This window comes from Phascolarctos cinereus, unplaced genomic scaffold (assembly GCF_003287225.1).
Source record: "Phascolarctos cinereus isolate Bilbo 61053 unplaced genomic scaffold, phaCin_HiC Scaffold_4;HRSCAF=312, whole genome shotgun sequence".
NCBI lineage: Eukaryota > Metazoa > Chordata > Mammalia > Diprotodontia > Phascolarctidae > Phascolarctos > Phascolarctos cinereus.
Window position 1 is genome coordinate 535,622,814 of NW_027555847.1, and position 17,321 is coordinate 535,640,134.

The window sequence follows — 17,321 nt, forward strand, 5'->3', positions numbered from 1 at the left end:
TGATAAATTAAGTATGGAAATTACTTTTTTTATAATGAGCTGCTGAAAATCAACATTGAGCATGAATAAAACTTGAAGACATATGATCACCAAAGGTGTTGGTCACTTTCATAGAGAATGTCTTGGGTGTTGTCTAAATATAATATGATGTTTCTCCGGATGTTCCTGTTTGAAGATGATATCATGCTAATTGCATCAAGCCTCCAGACTCCAGAGGGTCTCCTCAAAAAAATCTATGGCAAATCATAGAAAAATGAACTTAACATTCATAGAAGAAAAAAAATGGATGGAAAATATTTATTATTTAGACTGAAAGACAATTGAAAAGGAGACTCTTTGAATTAGTCCATCAGTTTGTAAATTTTCGACAGGTACTGCAAGGGAAGTATGAGATGGGCCTGACATATAATAGGAGCAGGTGATCTGGCTGAACACCATTCGGGAAATTATCTAGGTCTTTCACTGATCTCAAGCAGGTTGCTACAGTGAAATCCTACATTTCAACTCTAACATTCTTCTGACAATGTTTTATGGTTAAAAAATATGGAATACTTCCACACTAGAAGAAAAACAAATTGCAGCTGACCCAAAAGGTCATGAATATATAAAAGTGGTTTTAATTAGGTTGTAACATATAGCTGGAGATTTAGCATTTAGAAAAGAACAACAATGACACCAACAACAACCTCACAACATTCAAACTATTGTTAGGTACTGTCCCTTTCTGGTATGGATAGTTTAATGGCTGAAAAAGACAGAAAAAAGAACATCTATATAAAGAATCTGATAACATCTGTTTATAAAGAAAGCTTGTTGCTCATTCAATTATTGAAAGAGAAAGAGATAATTCTAAGAATAAGATAGAGAAATAGCCCTCAAATGAATGCATTTTGAGAACATATTTGAAATATTTGAAGGCAGAGAAATAACTGAAATAAAAATAGCTACAGTGCATTATAGTCATCCATTCATTTATGTATGACTGAATCAGAGTTTTAAAGTTCATGACTGACAAAACTATAATCAAATAGCTGTTTTGGGGTTTATGGGAAAATTGTATAAGGTCTGTGGGATTCCTACCTGACAATAAGCTGGATTTTTTGAGTTTTCCCTCAGAAGAACAAGATGAGTCATTGACAGCCGTTAAGTTTGATTTGATGAGTAAGAAGATTCAGAAGTTTTGATAAGAAGTTACAAGAAGACATAAAAGAAGAATCAGGGGAATAAACTGAATGCAGGAGGAGTCACAAGAAGCCAAGGAGAGAAGATATAGAATGCTTCCAACTGAGACAGCTAAGTCATTAGTTTCTTTGTTAGGAGTTTGCTGACTGGGAGACAAAAAAATACTTTGCTCATTGGCTGAAGAAAATCTAGAGCAACTCCTGGAAGCTCATTAGAAGACAGATGAATTTTGCTGTTGTGTGAAGAGCTATCGCTATTGTGATGATTACTGCTTTCAAGTGCCATTTACAACCTGAAAGAAGGGGAATCTCCCAGAGGTGCCTGTGTTGTCTCCTAATGGTCTCTTTCGTTTGTGAAAGAGAAACGAATTGGTAAAGTCAGTTTTTGTATCTGTTTTGCTGTCAACTATGCTTTGCTATAAGGAAATGACAATGCATAATCTCCTGTTCTTTGTAGATAGGAGGAACTTCGTAGTTTTCCAATTTAGAGAAAATGCTTCACCCTGAAAGAGTTTAACACTTTTTTTTTCATGATGTGATATAAGGAGGGGCTTTGAGTAAGAAGAGCATGGGACTGTTTGTCATGAAAGTAGAGGAATAGCGACTTTGCCCATCAAGAGAGTGTTGAAGACTAGAGGGGGAACATCTAGCAGAAAAGTAACTTTATGTGGTGCAGATTGTTTCCTAAAAGACTATGCTTCATTTTTATGAGTTGCCCTTGATGCATGAATTTCTCCACTGACATGTCTATCTATAATCTTCTGTGTGCGCCCACTCTCCCTCTTCGGTATTGTGTACATTGAGAGGAAAGTGTGACATGGGTTTAGGGGTGAAGTTTGATATTTTGACTATCCTTTTTTTTTGTTTTCTCTTGAGTAAATTATGTTTTTTTCTTTTTACCTTACTGTTTATTATTTCTTAATGTTTAATAATCATCCATGTCCCTTTGACTGACATCTCATGTAAATGTGAAGTATACCAATGGGTTCCTAGAACTATAGTGTTTAATAATAGGCATATATTCTATCCCCCTACATCAGATTTATCCCTAGAACTAAGAGAGAAAAGTTGAATATTAGCTTCCTCATATGGCTCTATGAACTCCATGAACTCCAGAGCTGCCAGAATAAGTGTGGATTGGGGGAGTAAGCAAACCCTGAGAACAAGAGTGGGTTGTCCAAGTTATCCCTAGGCTATATTATGATTAAGAGCAGCTAAATGCTGCAGTGAATAGAGTCCTGGGTGCGGTGTCATGAAGACTCATCTTTCTGAGTTCAAATCTGGCCTCAAACAGTAGCAGTGTCAACCTGGGCAAGTCACTTAATTTTATTTGCCTTAGTTTCCTAATCTGTAAAATGAAATGAAGAAGGAAATGGCAAGGAAACCCCAAATGGCATCATGAAGAGTCAGACATGACTGAAAATGAATGAACAACAAAACAGTATGATCAAGGACACCTTTGGTCAGAAAAGATGGCCCAGCTATCAAGTAAGGTGAGGAATAATGCACAGACTAGGTTAATAACTGCATGGGATGAAAAGGCTCTAGATAGATTATAATCAGCTCTACAAGGAGGATAACAGTGAGATAATGAATCCTTTGAAGTTCTGAAGAATAAGGGTAATGAGAAATCACCATTATTGGGTTTATTGCTGTCCTAAAACAGCCAATTCAGGGAATTACTCAACTTTTAAAAAAAAGAATCGCAATGTTAAATTTATTTTCAATTCATTTGTTTGGTGATATTCTTTTATGCTAGTTTAGATTTTTGCACCATTAAGTTCTGTTAAGAAATTGAAATAATGATAGAAAATCTTTCCTTTGAATTCATGTAAATTAAGATATGACATGTAAATATGTCTAAAATGCAGCATAATTATTGAGTTAACAAAAAAATTACTTTAAAAAATAAGTTGTTTTCTTTTTTTTAAATTTTACAAAGCATCTCCATCAAGGATTTTACAATCTAATGACTTCAGGGGATCAATTTGGCTAGAAGTTAAGTGTAGTGTAAGACATTATGTAATAAATGCAAAGTAGAGATGCAAACAAAGTGGTGTACATAACTTGATTAGGGAGAAATGAACATCAGATGTGGTGATTTGGCAACATTTCACGGAAAGTTAAAACTTGAGCTAGTCCTAGAATGAAAAGAAGAATTGCAATAGATGTGAAAGAAAAGCATTTAAGGCATACATAATTAAGTATCAAATATGGTAGAGAGTTTTAGGAAAAGGATGAAGAGTAAGCAAAGGCTAATGATTTTTAACATTAAGGAGATCTCTAGTAACCTTGGTTTTAGTAGAATGATAAGAATGGAATCTAGATTTCAGGGACTGAGGAATGAACAGTTAGAGAAGAAATAGAAGTTATAACTACACAGTACTCTATTTAGAAGACTGAAATGAAGAAGAGGATGTATAAGGACGAACATGGGGAATATTTTGATATATGACTCACGGGGAAAAAGGAAGGATCCAGAGAGAGACAGAGAGATAGAGATGATGATGATGATGATGATGATGATGATGATGATGATGATGATGATGGTGGTGGTGGAGAAGAGACAGAGACATACAGAGAGAGAGAGTGAGCATTTGTTCTTTGATAATTTATTTTTAGTTTTCAACACTTCCACAAGATTTTGAGTTCCAGATTTTCTCCCCATCTCGTCCCCCCACCCCAATATGGCATGCATTCTGAATACCCCTTCCCCTAATCTGCCCTCCATTTTATCTCCCCTCCCTTGAGAGAGAGCACTTGTAAAGTATTTTTTCTGCTCCTGGAACTATGATAAACTTAGGGGCTGTTAATATGAAGCAGTCCTAGAGGGAAGCAGAAAGACGAAAGGGGAAACTTGAAGGGTGGGATAAAGACATTTGGCAAAGAGAAGGTCTAGAGAGTCCAACAGAGAGTGAAGTGAAGCAAAACTAAGGCACCTCCTGGAATAGTGGTTTAGGCAGGCAGTCACTAATCTAGGAAGTAGAACCTCAGGGCATAGGTTTCTGCAGTTTGAGGAAGAGAAAAGGAAGCTCTAGACAAGTGGTCTCAGTCTTCTCAGTAAACTAGGGGAGGATATCTGCCAAAGCAATAAAGGTGAAAGAGGGGTTAGAAATTTGAAGAGAGAGAAGGTTTGGAATAACTCCTGGGTGAAGTGGAAGTCAAAGCATCAAGTATTGCAAATCTTAACCCGGAAGGATATTTAGAGAGCTAATCCAATTACCCACTGCACAGATGAGGACGCTGAGGCCCATGAAGGTTAAATGACTTGACCAAGGTATACCAGGTGACCTGAGTTTGTCTTTTTCACACTGAAACATGTTAGCTTTTTAAATGAGAACAACAAACAATGAAGTAGCAAAGGCCAAGATGGAGTTACATTTCATGAATTCTTGTGGATCCAGTCTACACTACAGGGTTTTTTTTTCCATTTTTTTTTTATTTCTTCCATCAGCATTCCATAGCTCAGGATTAGAAGCAGAGAAGATAGACAGTGGAAATTACTAAGAGTTGTGAATTAGTAGATTTGGTAACAGCAAAAAAAAGTATTAAGTAGTCTAGAAATTTGCTTTATTGTACTGCTGTATGATATGCAGTTAAAGCAATCAAGTTTATACTTTTAATACTAAAGTAATGCTTACTAGTCTGGGCTCCCCTTTCTGAAGACCAGGTACATTTCATCCCTCCCTCATGATTCCCCCTTAAGGGGGAATGGGTGGGGCCTATGCTCTCTGCCATTGGCTCTAGACCCAATTGATAGTGTACCCCTGAGTGTCAGGGTGGTTCATTATATCTCATTTCCATTTAGCCACTAACAGTTTGATTAGTTTTACAAAGAAATATTTACTTGAAGAGATATAATCACAAATACACAAACTTATTTCTCTAATGTGTGGGGGGAATAATCTTCCCACCCACCACCACTACCAATAGCATCTTAGTCTCTGGGTACAGGGAGGGTACCATTGCTTAGGTCTGTTTTTAAAGAGCACAGTCCCTGTTTTCAAGTCCAAAAACTCATTTTGGCTTTCATTCAAGGAACCCTGTTCTATCAGGTCCTCCCTGCCCACACTGAATGCAACTTCATCCTTGGAATTCTAGCTCCAAAGCCACTATGGCTTGAATTCCTAACTCAAGTAAGGGGAGGGGAGATATACTCCCTCTTGGTTCAATTCATGGCACCAATGCTATGTATGGATGAACTGTGATTTTCATTCTTTGGATGTAATAAGAAACAATATGTAGGAAAAAGAGAGAGATTGTCACAGGACAGCAAGTTTTAAAGACTGTTCTTGCTCTGCTGCCAATCAAACAAGGCTAAACTCATTCATGTGGTAGGAAAATGCAGGATGTATGGTACCTCCATGTGAGGCCATCTGGGCATGCCCAGTGCAAGCCTCTTAAGTATAATGCCTACATGCATTTAAATTTTCAAATCTAAATGGTGTCACTTGATCTTACAGACCTTGGGGCAATTCATTTTCCCACTCTCGTTCTCATTTTCTTCCTTTTTGAAATGGAGGTGTTGGGCTGACTAGATGTTGTTAAAGGTCCCTTCCAGTTCTAAATTCTATGGTCCCATGAATATTTTTGAAGACTGGGGTGAGAAAATAAGAACAATGGATTTTAAAAAGTCTTATACTAACGTGGGTTATGGCTGGGCTATTAAAATACTTAGGCAAAAGTTAATGTAAACATAGACTGAGGTGAGGGTAATGAAAAAGGAGAGAAACAACTCTTTATAGGAAAAACTGCAGAGGTAGAATTGATAGAACTTCATGAATGATATAATTTGTAATTTATCTGGCCTTTTTATTTTCCCCTCAAAATGTAAAGTCTTCTTGATTTGTCTGTGGACCAGAAAAAGAAGAAGAAAAACAGACAAAAAAAATGTTCTTTCTTACCAGTCTTTGGGAAATGCACTTTACCCCTTACCAAACATCCTTCATTCAATTATCTTAAGTCACAACACAAAAAACAAATTCTGTTCTTCAGAACCATCTCCATGACCAGCTGTTCATTTCCCCCAGCCCCCTCTTTTTTTGTACCCTGAAGTTAAGCCTTTCCTTGGAAGAAGAGATGAAAACACCACATGCCCCAAGCTTCCTTAATCTGTCTTCCTAGGTCATCAGTCAAAAGGGATAATTTCCAGGCTTCTTCTGGCAGCAACTTTTGTTCCCACATGAATCAGCCCAGGTGGACAGTTAAGACTTTCAATGGTTCCTTCATATTTGATGAATTAGAAACAACAAATATTCAGCAGGTGTCTCTTCTGCAAAGTACTGTTCTAGGTACAATGAAAAGACCAAAAAACAAAACCGCTCCCTTCCTTCAAAAAGCTTATATTTTACTGGGAATATATATATATATACATATACATATATATACATATATATACATACATATATATATATATATATACACACACACACACATATATATATACGCATACATATACATATATACATACATATACATATACATATACATATACATATACATATACACATACACATACACATACACATACACATACACATACACATACACATACACATACACATACATATACATATACATATACATATACATATACATATACATATACATATGCATATGCATATACATATATGTCACAAAATATATAATTGCATGTGCAAGAGATCACTAATAAATGTGGGGAATTAGGAAAGACTTCACATGGGAGGTGGTTTCTGAAATAAGGCTTGAGAAAAACAAGGAATTTTAAAAAAGGGTAAGGTGAGGAAGGAGGATAGTCTATGCACGTGAAAGTCTGTGAAAAAGGAGAGGAGAGAGGAGGTGGAAAATTGTCTTTAGCAAACAGCTAAGAGTCCAGTTTGGCTTGGGTATAGAATGTAGGAGGGTTACTTACAGGAAATATGTCTGTAAAGAGAAGTGGGAGCCAGATTTTGGAAGGCTTACATGACAGAATGAGTTTGTATTTTCTATGCTGTCTCAGCTACACACTTTAGGAAAATAGTACATATCACTGTCTCGTCTTTTGTAACTCTTCCTACAAAGACTTAGAGCAATTTTCCTTACACCTATAAGCACTTATAAACTCTCTTAATTTTTCTTTGTTTCATGAGTGTACACTGTATGTTTTTCAAAAGATCAATGACATTGCATCCTGATCACAAGGGAAGAAATTAAAATCTGTTTCAGTGACTTAGACATTTTTTCAACTGTTTCTCTTCTTGGTGATATCTTTCCAATCACCATCTCCTTGATTTTGGCCTTAACCATTCTTTGGTTCCCTCAGAATTTTTTTATTTTTCTTCTGCCTACCTACTTGTATAAAGATAGGGATCAGCTTAGACAGTTACCTCTTCCAAGTTAATGTCAATGTCAAGATGTTATACTCTGATATATTAAGCAGGTGAGAACATATCCTGATTGTTTATTAGGTATGAACAAGTCCTGGACAAATAATCCATTTCAGGATTTAGGCAATATGAAAAAAGTCCATGAACAATTTAAATTTTCTTGAATTCCATTGGAAAAATGGGAGTGATATTGCACAGAAAGTTTATTCATATTAGTTGAAGGATTGGTACCAACCTATAAGGTTTGTATAAAATCAGTGAGTTAGTTGGAATTAGAGATTTGAACATCTACCAGCTCAGTGGTAGATGCAACCAGACAGACTTGCGGGAAGGAATCACCACACAGGGAACATTTAGATTTTGGTTTTGGCCACAGTCTTCTTCCAATCCCCATTCTTCATCGAATAACCTTGTAAACTCTAGAAGAGTGTAGGATTTTGACTTTTTCTTCAGCATCCCAGCAGTGTGTCTGGGACAAGATCATCTGGTAGCAATATTTATATCCAGAGGCAAAGGTAAACTGGACACCTTTCACAAAAGCAAATTCAAGGAAAAAGCAGAAAAGCCTCACAATCTAAAAGGAACATCATGAGGACTAGAGCAAAGGAAATTCTGGAGCTGTGTGTGAGCCTTTTGCTTCATGTTGTTTTTAAGCTTCAACCTACTTTTTCCTTGGACTCTATATTTATTGATGGGAGAGTATATCAGATTTTTGAGTAAGTTTGGTACCAGCTATATCACCACTCTAAAAACAGACAAACAAACAAAAAAATCACTTTTATAAAAAGCTAGTTAAGTCTGACTAATTGAGATTAATTGATAATCAATGGAGAAAGCATATTGATGAGGGCTTTTGAGCAATAACACTGGAAATACACCACACACACACACACACACACACACACACACACACACACACATAAAACCTCTCAGGGCTACCCAAATAGAAGTTGGAGGTTATATTAGCCACCCTCTGGATACAATCTGCTGGTGGCTGGTAGAGTAGCTCCAATGCACATGCTACATTTATATTTATTCTTCCATCCTGGCAAGGAATTGTTCATCTTCACTAGTAAGCCAAAAATGTGTGTTTCTGTCTTGGGGGGAAGAATGTCTATTTGTGGTAGGTAAAGTAGGAAGAAGAGACATATTTTTCATAAGGAGCAAACAAGTACATTTTCAAAATCAAGCAAATATCTTTGAGATTGGACTCATATAACAGAAGAAAATAATTTATTTTTCCTAGGTTGTGGAGACTGAGGATACTTAAAGAATGAGCTTTTGTAACAACATCATCTATTTTCCATAATCATCAATATTCTTTAAAGAATTCCCTCTGTGTGTTAATTAATTCCAATAACTAACCAATTAAGTAGTAAATATGTTGTGTACAAATTTCCATTTCTAATAAAAAAAATTCAGCTGGAATAGTTTTATTATGATGATTAGTGAAGAGGGGACATGCTCATGACAAACTTTGTCAAAAATTGTCTAAGCAAGACACATTCCATAGCAAAATGCACAAGATGTTCATTATTATGGGGAAAGCATTGAATACTAAGCAAGATATAATTTAAAATGACAGAAATTGTAAAATATACACCTGAGAAAGTTGAGGTGCAGGAATGCTGATGTAGTATGGGAAGAGGAAGAGATCAACACAAGTTGGTTTAGTGTTGGTAGGGGTATGGTGGTAGAGGGTTGTTTATTTAGAATTATAGAGGTAGTTCCAAAGTATGGGAGGGCAAATTCTATTTAATTAATTGAGATTCAATAAATACTTATTAAGCCCTTTCTGCATGAAAATGTGTGTGCTATATCTAAAACGTAGAGTCCAATCTGCTATAGGCATTAGTATAACAGAGAAAGTATCACAATCCTGAATTGCAAGGTCAGGAATGAATCAGGTAAAGTCACTGCACCAGCATTTCTCACTGAACAGTAAATAACCAGTTTGTTTAAGCAACCAGGAGCAGTGGAACATTTCTTATGTTTGTTTATTTGTTTTCTTTTTTTCAAATGATCTTTTAGTACAGTGCAGAGAGCTGAACCTGGAGTCAGAGGATTTATATTTATCTACTCTTTCTTTATGATCTTGAACAAATTACTTTACTTCTCTTGCCCTTAGTTTATTCATAAAAATGAGACACAGAGTTAATGAATCTTAGAAGAGAGAGGAACAGAACCAGGGACCTTTGTTACGACGAGGCAACTTAGAGGTAGCGGTCCGGGGTCTCGATGATTCTATGTCTGTGTCAGTGTATTCTGGGATCTGTCTCTTGTTCCTGGAAGGTAGCTGGAGGTTTTCACATTTATATTTCTTTAGAGCAGAGTTTCTCAACTTTATTGATCTAAGGATTCTTTTAATTTTACAATTATTGAGGATGTCACAAAGAATTTTTATATGGGTTATATCTATGATATTTACTTTATAGAAATTTAAACATCTTGATGTTCTTATGAACACATGTGTATATATGTATGTGTGTATATAAGTATGTACAACATATATATGTATATACACATACACCTACACCCACATACCCACCCACACACATGCACATACACACACACACACACACATATATACATATATATACCCATGCATATAAAATGTGGGTGTGTGAGTGTATGTATAAAACCTCAAAGTTATCTATATCTATCATGTCCTCAATGACTCCTTGAAAATCTTTCCAGGACCTTCAGACATTCCCAGGCCACACTTTCTGAACTACTGCCCTAGGGAATACATTACCACTCTATGGATGCTGTGGTGAGCCACTCCAGCTATGCATAACGTTGTAAAAGGTGGTTTGTGTTGAATTGTTGTTCAGTGAAACCTGGATACTTTATGATGATATGGTGGTAAGCTGAGACAATTATCTTTCCTTTGGGACATGTTGGGTAGGAGCTAAGAGCCTGTACTATGGTAGAGTAGATAACATAATCTGAAAGAAGCTGGTGACAATATCACGTTGGCTTCTCCTCTGGTAAATAGTAAGATTAAACACTAATTCACCTCAGACCAGCTAGCTTTCACAGGTTAAATAAAGATTTAGTTGGGAGGAAAAGATCATGGGACATACCCAAAGAACTAAACTTTCAGATTTAGCCATGGTTGGCCTAATTTGATGTGGCAGCTTCTTCTCCTTTTTCCCGAAGTCCACTGCCTGAAATTCTTGAGTATAAAGAAGAAAATGGCCTTTCTTTCAGCAGTTAAGAATGAACAAGTTTAAGATGCAAGTGTTATGTGGAGGTAATACTTAATAGAAATTAATCTCAGGGGCACCTAGGTGGTGCAGTGGATACAGCACTGTACCTGAAGTCAGGAGGACCTTAGTTCAAATCTGGCCTCAGACCAAACACTTGACACTTACTAGCTGTGTGACCTAGGTAAGTCACTTAACCCAATTGCCTAAAAAAAAAAAAAAATTAGTTTCTGTTTTGTTGTAATCAGGCATCCTTAGGATTCAGAGCTAGTAAAAAAAAAAAAAATTTACAAGATAGGTAAGATAACCAAAGCAGCAAACTAAGTTGCTCAGAGTCACATAGGTAATAAGTGAACAGTCAGGATTTGAACTCTGGTTCTATTACTCCAGTTCTAAGGGATTGTTCACTGTACCACACAGATACTTTGACAAATCGAAATAGCTATCAGATACTGAGCCCTGTTTTTATAGGGGTATAACTATAAAATCTTTATCTGTTTAGAAGAAAGCAGGAGAACATGAAAAAGCTCTTTGCAAATAGTGACCCTTACAATTTTATATTCCATTGACAACTTTGGGATTTCAATGGAATACATGTATCTTAATATTAAAATAGAAATACCTACATGCCTTAAAGAATTAAATTTCATTATATTAAAATACATGCATTTGGGGGCAACTAGGTGGTGTAGTAGATAGAGCACTGACCTTTGAGTCAGGAGGACCTGAGTTCAAATCTGGCCTCAGACCAAATACTTGACACTTACAAGCTGTGTGACTCCAGGCAAGTCACTTAGCCCCGTTGCCTCATAAAAAAAAAAAAAAAGAAAGAAAGAAAGAAAGAAAAAAATGTGCATTTGTACAAAAGGTATGAAACAAATACATCCCTTCTTGTTCCCACCTTTTCAATGCAACCTAGCTCACTGCTTCCCTTTCCTACCCCTAGTTTTGGGTCTTAAATTTGGTGTGAGAGATGGATGGAGAGAGCCACAAAAAGGAGGAAAGGATATAAAACTTAGAATCCTGGCTCATAAGACAATGGAAGATCTACGAATTTTATTACAGGTGGGCTCTGTTTATTATAACCTACATAAGAACAAACAGAAACCAAGAGGTACTTTTTTCATGCATTAACAAAGGCAGGCAATTGAGACTCTCTAGATTTATGAAGACAGTCTTGGGAACCTAGCCATCAGGTTATAGTATTATATCTACAGTAAAAGACATTTCAAGTTTCAAACAACCAATTTAAGACCAATAACTTGGAACAGCATGCTTGTAAATGGGAGACTGGGTATATCTAAAATTTATTTATGTTTTAAGTTGTTTTAATAAGAATAAATTAATTTTTATTGAAAAAAATTAATGAAGGAATACCTATGGACAGAACTTCCACTTCAGGAAGCCAAGATGTCTGAATAAAAAAGTAGTTACTCCTACCCTCCCCTTTCAACCTCTGAAAACCCAGAAAATATCACCCCAGGAAAAAAAAAACCTGAAACAGCTGAACTAGAAGAAAGAAGGGGAGTAGCAGTGCAGCAGCCCATCAAATGGATCTCTCAGTGCCTCAGCAAAAATAAGGGAAGCAGCACAAAGGGCCGCAGGCTGATAAGCACCCTGCAGCATTCATCTGAAGAAACCAACCTAGAGTCTTCCTAAAGTCCCAGCCTTGCTGATTCCACCAATACCAGGTAAGCTGTCAGAACCCTACAGCCTCCAACTGCCAACCAGGAGGAGATTCTGAAGCCCAGGTGGTAGAGCAGGCAAACACCAATACCTGGACCTCTGAGTGCCTCAGTGACGGTGGGGGAACCAGTGGAAACCAGCTCAGAAAACCACCAGGTGCCTCAGCAGTATACCTCAAAGGAATGTCCCAGTGCATTAGCAGAAATGAGGGAGGCTCCATTGCAAGGGACCCCAGGCAGATAAACACCCTGCAGCACTCATCTAAAAGGAGGTGAAAAAAAGCTAAAGGAAAGGAAAAGTAGGCAACCCAGAATTGCCTGAAAGTCCCAGCCCAACACGAGGTAAACTACCAGAACACTACAGCCTCCAATTGCCAACATAAGAGGTCCCAGCACACAAAGCCAGTGACCAAGACCTAGACTCCCAACACAAGAAGCTTGGGTCAGTGCCTTCTGTTCCCCAGCAGGAGAGCTCAATCTCTTTAAAGGCCAGGGAATAAAGAAACCATGAGTAAAAAGAAACATAACATAGATTCATATTACGAGAAGAGTGGAGATCAAGACAGAAATTCTGAAGGGAACAACATTGTCAACAAACCCACATCAGCAAAATCAAGAGGGAATATGAGCTGGTCTGAAGCCCAAAAAGCCTTGTTAGAAGAGCTCAAGAAGGATTTTAAAAGTCTAATGAGAGAGGTAGAAGACTCCTTAAAAAATACAATTAGCCAATTGGAAAAAAAAGTACACTGAAGAAAACAAATCCCTTAAAAATACAATTGGCCAATTGGAGAAGGAAGAACAAAAACTAACAGAAGAAAACAATCTGTTAAAAATTAGAATTGGACAAATGGAAACTAATGACTCTATGAGAGAGCAAGAATCACTCAAACAGAAACAAAAAAAAATGAAAAAATAGATGAAAATGTAAAATATCTCATTGGTAAAACAACCAACCTGGAAAATAGATTCAGGAGAGACAATTTAAAAATTATTGGACTACCTGAAAATCTTGATGAAAAAAAGACCATGGACAGTATCTTTCAGGAAATCATAAAGAAAAACTGCCCTGAAGTCCTAGAACCAGAAGGTAAAATAACCATAGAAAGAATACACTGCTCACCACCAGAAAGAGACTGCAAATTGACAACACCAAGGAATATAATAGCCAAATTTCAAAATTACCGGATGAAAGAGAAAATAACTGTAAGCAGCCAGAAAGAAACAGTTTACACATCATGGAACTACAGTCAAGATTACACATGACCTTGCAGCTTCTACATTAAAGGGACTGTAGGGCATAGAACATGATATTCTGTAAGGCAAAGGAGCTAGGAATGCAGCCAAGGATCAACTACCCTACAAAAATGAGCATGATTTTTCAAGGGAGGAGATGGATATTCAGTGAAATAGGGGACTTCCAAACCTTCCTGATAAAAAGACCAGAGCCTCAACAATAAATTTGATCTTCAAGTACAAGAATCAAGAAAGACATAAAAAGGTAAATGGGACAGAAAGATACAATATGTTGTTAATAAGGCCAGCCTTTTTACATCCCTACAAGGGAAGATGACACTTGTAACTCTTGAGAACTGTATTGTTATTACACCATGTTAAAGGAGTATACATAAAGGGGGTGGATATTAGTTGACTTTGATGTAATGATAAAAAAAATCTAATCAAGTAAGTTAAATGGATCTGAGTAAGTGGATTAGACTGATCTTAGAAAATGTACTGAGAAAGGAGGAGGCAGACAAGGGTAAATTACATTACAGGAAAAGACAGAAAATCCCATTAGAGCAGAGGGAAAGAAGGGAGGGGGTGAACATTGTTTGAACCTTACTGTCATCGGATTTGGCTCAAGAAGGGAATAATATAATTAGTTAGGTATAGAAATCTAATTTGCCCTATAGGCAGTAGGAGGGAAAAGGGGAAAGAAAAGAGAGGGGAGATATAAGGAAGGGAAGATGCAGTAAGGGTAAACGGGAAGAAAAGTGAAAGGGGTAGTAGAAGGGAGGAGAGACTGAAGGAGGCGGTGGTCAAAGGCAAAACACTAGTCATGGGGGGAAAGCAGAAAGGAAAAGGAAAAGCATAAAGAGGGGGAAAATAGGATGGAGAAAAAGACATAGGTAGTAATCATAACTGTGAATGTGAACTCATATTGGTTTTAATTTTTACTTACAACTTCATTAATGTGAAAATATGTTTAATAAGAATGTAAATGTGTAACCTATATCAGACTGTATGCTGTCTTGGGGAGGGTGGTGGGGAGGAAAGGGAGAAAAATTTTTAACTCAAAAGCATATGGAAGTGATTGTTGGTAAATCAAAATAAAGTAATAAAATAAATTTTTAAAAAAGGAAAAAAAATTAAAAAATAGATATGCTACATCGAGGATGTCAGTTGTACCTCTCTACCACCACCTGGTGGCATTATGTGTATATTGCAGGTGCAGTTAGCAGAAACACTAACTTCTGAAAGAACCTTAGCTGATACAGAAGTTTCACGGAAAACTTTATTATTTTATTTCAATTATCAAATATGAGACACTACTTAATTGCATGTAGTGGAAATGATATTGATCTTGGAATGAGAAGACTTTAATTTGAGAACTAATTGTTCTCAATTATGTGACTTTTGGCAAGTCACAGCTTCCTACAGTCTCAGTTTTGTCATCTCTAAAATGAGGTTAATGATACTTTATTACATGCCTCACAAGATAGCTTTAAGTAAAACACACTGTAAACCTTTAAGTGCTATATAAATGTGAATTAATATTATTCAAAATTGGAATTATTTTTGGATTACCTCTTTCTCCTAATGATGCTCTTAATGTCTTCTCATGATATGGAGTTGATCTTGAAGTTTTGAAGGCTGTTTCTGAAAAAAAAAAACTTATTGTAACTACTACTGAATTAGAAAGACTGTCCCTGTCTTCTTTTCTAAAGCCCAGTCAATTGAATTCAATATGATTCAACAAACATTTATTAAGCACTTAATATTGCCAGATACTATACTAGGTGATGGGACTATAAGGACAAACAACAACAACAACACAAAAAACATCATCCTTGCACTGAAGGTGTACTTAGAGAAAATAACATGTACACAGACAAGCAAGGAAGGCACTCCAAGTCAGTTCAGATACATTTGAGGTAGGGGGAGGTTTGTGGGAAGAAAATTGGGGAAGATCAGGAACTGTCTCTAGGAGAAGTCAATAGTTGATTTGAGCCTCAAAGGAAGCCAAGAATTTAATGTGAAGAAGAGAATTCCATGGAGAACAGAAACTGGAAAGCCAAAAAGGTGAATAACAGAATGTCATGTATAAAGAGTAACAAGTATTCCAGTTTACATAGAACAGAGTGTGAGGGGGGGAGGACGTGTAATTACCCAGGAAAGGCAATCTGGAGTAAGATAGCAGACGATTGATAGTCAGGTGTTTTTTTATTTTTTTTTTTATGGGTAGGGGAGGGTGAAATAAATAATCATAAAAACTGGACTAAGATGTCATAAAACATGGGAGACACTGAATCAGTGAAGAAAATACTCTGATGAAATCATAGGCTGCTGATATATTAATCACAATATGTCAAAATCCCAATGCCCTAGTAAAGAATTCAGTGTCATTCAAATTTATTCATTTAATAAATTTTTGTATTTAAGTTTTAAAGAAATTTAAAAAAAATAATGTTCTACTTCTTATCTCAAATAACTTTTTTCCTCAGAAATTTTCAGCCTTATAATTCAAATTTTTTTTTCCTTTCCTGGAAAACATAAGAGGATAGCTTTAGCTATCCTGTTATGTCAACATTGCCTTTTTAGTGCCATTTTTTTTAATAAAGCTATGATTCATTAGAATCTAATATTGCTTATAATTTTCGTTTCTTTAATTATGATATAGTTGAAATAATGTTGATTTGTATTGAGATTAGTAGGTCATGCTTTCTAAATTTGGCTTTCTCCACAGCTCTGTCCTATGCCCTTTTCTCTTCTCCCTATTTACTTTTTCACTTAGTGATTTCATCAGCTTCCATGGATTTAATTATGGTTTCTATGTTGATGGCTCTCAAATCTTCTTATCCAGTCCTAACCTTTTTTTTTTTTTTTGCCAAGTCCTGTAGACTTTCTTTCTTGGTGTTAAAACTTTTATTTTCCTAGACTTCAGTCTTATACATGCAAAAATGGATAGAATAGAATGCAACTCAATTATTTTAAGTACATAAAACAAAGACAATTTTATAAACATTTTAAGATACCACAGAACAGTGTATTTCAGAGACCAAAGAATAATTCTATTCCATTATTCAGGTTTCTGATAGCCACATACTTTTGTCAGGCCACAAGAGTATTAGTGAGCTAACATTAGATTACAATATTGGGCATATATTAAGGATATTATTTCTTCCTCCCTAACATAAAACCAAAGTAAATTACAATGATTACTAATTCTTGCTTGAATGTCTCTGGCATTACAATATTTACTTAGAATACTTAGAAAGAAAAAGAACGTAAACTTCCCCTTACACAGTATGTTCATCTCATATATGTATAGTATCTAGTATATGCCTCCTTCTTCTTTCCTCTGATACCACCACCACTCTGATGTAGGCCATCATCACTTCACACCAGGGCTATTCCCATAGTCTAATGACAGGTATACCTGCCTCAACTCTCTACCTACTCCAATTCATTATACCCTCAGTTGTCAAATTAATTATCCCTAAAGCATAACTATAACCATGTTACTGTCTCGAATTATGCATTTAACTCTAGTGGCTTCCTATCAGCTCCAAGATTCAATACCTCCACAACTTAGCCTGTTTTTTCCCTTGTCTTCCCAATATTCTTACACCTATTTCTCCCCATCACTTAATGTTCTTCAAAGTAATAACACTGGCTTCC